This window comes from Salvelinus fontinalis, chromosome 25 (assembly GCF_029448725.1).
Source record: "Salvelinus fontinalis isolate EN_2023a chromosome 25, ASM2944872v1, whole genome shotgun sequence".
Taxonomy (NCBI): Eukaryota; Metazoa; Chordata; class Actinopteri; order Salmoniformes; family Salmonidae; genus Salvelinus; species Salvelinus fontinalis.
In genome coordinates, this window is record NC_074689.1 from 21146511 (window position 1) to 21149661 (window position 3151).

The 3151-nt window shown below is 36.1% G+C and overlaps 1 protein-coding gene across 4 annotated transcripts in view; it reads left to right on the top strand.

Annotated features, from left to right (window-relative positions):
- The window catches only part of zfhx4 (zinc finger homeobox 4), a 109418-nt gene extending 107416 nt beyond the window's left edge, over positions 1-2002 (top strand). For all 4 annotated transcript variants that reach the window (XM_055881581.1, XM_055881584.1, XM_055881580.1 and 1 more), the window contains exon 12: positions 1-2002. This exon is cut by the window's left edge and continues 2468 nt beyond it. The gene's annotated coding sequence lies outside the window, so the exon portion shown is untranslated.
- Positions 2003-3151: the final 1149 nt, after the last annotated feature.

The window sequence follows — 3151 nt, forward strand, 5'->3', positions numbered from 1 at the left end:
TTTGTGAATTGCTGTACTGTTATGGTACCTGCTTGTGTCTGGACTATAGTGCACTTATTTTGTTTTTGTTTGTTTTTTATTAGTCGTATTATTTTGGTAGACCCATGTGTTAATTTAATAGATTTTTTCCGTTGGTATGTTTGTTTGTTATAATTATTATTTTGTGTTTATTGCAGCAGCATTTTGGTCCACATGTGTTAGAGGATTGACACCTAACCTATTGAACAATTGGTGCATCCATAAAATTAGTACTGTATACTTGAAACTGTTCAAGTATAAATCGGTCAAAATGTTGTTCTTTTTTAACAAAAGGTATGAATATTTGCATTAAGCAAATATGCTGCTTTAAAAAGGGGGACTACAGCATGTATTTGATATAATGAAACGTTTTCCCCAGTGCTTGAAGGACTGATAATAGTGTTAAACCTACACACTACCATTTAGTGCATAGGTCTTCGTCCTCGCATACATTTTCCGGACACTTCAGTTGATAAATCATGAAAAGTCAACACAAATTTTTCAGTTTATTTTAGACATTTATGCATTACAAAGTATTACCTTATAACAAAATGTTGCTGCTACTGTGTAATGTTATTTTTTGCTCGCCATAAATTCTCCAACAGACTGAATACTGACCCATGGATCGCTTTGCTTTGCTGTTTTCATTCTATGTTCAGTTTGTTTTTGTCTTCTTTTATTTTGCAGTGGAACTTAAAGAATGTGAAAGCTGTCAAAGGGTGTTACATTTTTACGAATCACTTTCTAGTTTGGTAAGATAAGCCAATGTGATTCATTCCAAAGTAACAAGAGGCTATTTGTATGAAAGGAAAAGGCTTGTGAACAAAGAGAGCTAAGCTGTTGTACATATTCGTAGTTGGCTGTGCATGGTACAAATTTATTAATATGAAGAAATGCAAAACTGTATTGCTTTTGGTATTTCCTATTCTGAGATGAACAAGTAGCATGTAATGCAACTGTTTGACAGGTTAAAATCAAATCATGCTTAGTTATTGTTTCAAACGATGAAATCCAGTAACATTTCCTCTTGCGTTTTATTATAGTACAGGTGTTTCTGTTTTTCCGTTCAAAGTTTAAATGCAAAATGTCTCAGTTTTTTAATTCTCTTTTTTTGTGTGAAACTTTTTAAATGTTCTGATTTGGATTTTTAGTATTTTAACATTTACTTTGATCCTGAAGACACTTTTACGATTGTGTTTCATAAGAGACGTCCTGGCCTCCGTATAGGTGCAATCCTGCCATTGTACAAACACCAACGACTGTCCTGATCCCAAAGGCTTTCACAACCTGGCTTCTTGCCTTTCCCCTCAATGTGGCTAAAGCATTGCCAGACTGAACTGTCAGCTAGCATCACGTGCTAAGATGTTAGCAGCAAACACAATGCTTCCCACACTAAAGGACTGGTAAAAGCTAACAAACCAACAACCAAAAGGATGGTCCGATAACATGACGAACTGTACATAAATGTTGCAACTGCACAGCAGCCAAAAAGAAAGAAAGAATAAAAAAAAACTGTTTAAAACGGATGGATTGTGTCACGCTAAAGAGAGGACAGCCTTCAAAAGGTTGATATTGGGATTGTTTTCTTCTGGATGTCAAAAGGGAGTTTCACGGCGCAATCATATCCTACACAATATGTATTCTAAGTCCTGGTTACATAGGAAATGCATCCTGAGGGTTTACTAAGAAGAAGCCCCTATGGCTAAAACTTTAAATAAACTAAACCAAAAATGTTATTGATGTTTTATATATAGAGAGTAGTCTCATTAGTTTTTGTTACTGTAATGTTTGAGGTCTCAACTGTACCGTTACACCGGTAATAACATGGTTTTGAAACTTTTATTTTTTATTTTTGTCACAGACCTGTTGTCATAGTTGAAATGACGTTTATTGTAGATGGTATTTGAACAACTTCTGGAAATAGTTCATCAAGTATGTTTGTTGCTCATTGTTGTGATACATTAAAAACTGTATCTGCAAACCAGTTTTGTGTCTGTCATCAAAAGTATTTTTTTTGTTTCGTATCATTGTTTTGAATCAGTTTTACTCACACCATATAAACATGATCACAAAGCCATTGTATCATAAATGGCGTACATCATACAGCTATTTCATGTGTATTGATTTGGAATACAGTTACCTTTCTAGTTTTACAGAAGAATTGAATGGGGTGTGTATATTTCTACATATTAGCAGAGAATTCATTTCACTATGGATGTGCTGACAGTATTGTCAACATCTTATAACATAGCAACTTTGCTTACATTTGACCTTTTGGTCATTTGGGCATTGCTACCATTTGGCATTGCTGCACTACTCTGTAGATTCAGCTCAGAATTACTGCCATATTTCCCCCCACAAATGGAAAGAAATCAAAACCTGTTTTAGTCACATTTTTATTTCCCTGCTTCTGCAAGAGCTGGTGTTCCTTTGAGCAGGAGAGTACTGGCATTTGGTATTCTATTAGGATCCCCATTAGCTGTTACAAAAGCAGCAGCTACTCTTCCTGTGGTCCACACGAAACATGAAACATGACATAATACAGAACATTAATAGACAAGGACAGAACTACATCATGTTTTTAAAGGCACACGTAGCCTTCATATCAATACATACACACAAACTATCTAGGTCAAATAGGGAGTATGGTGATTGATGGAATATAGCTATGTTATTCTGGTGTAATCTGGCTTTCACCAGATGTACTGGATGATCATCTGGAGCAGCTAATCTGGAGGGTTTCAGCAGGGGTTGTCATAAGCTCCTCCCATCATGGAAAAGGGGAATACACAGCCTTTTTTTCTTATTTTGAACATTTTTTTAATTGAATATTTAAAACATACTTGCAGTGAAGCCGCTCAGCAACTACATCACATTAGTCATCTAACAGACTCCCATCCAGAGCGACACACAGAAGCGACCAGGGTCAACACCCTGCTCTTGAGAGTTATGTTTCACATTAGGCGTATGGTTTGTGGATAAAAGTCACATTTTTGGAGGGAAAGCCTTACCCTTCCTTTGTAGCATGGGCAGATATTGACGACCCAGTAGAATTATTTGAGAGACCAGGTTTGTGGTGGAGAAGAGTGTAGATAGAGGAAGAGATATGGCTCTGAATAGCCTGCAGCAAATA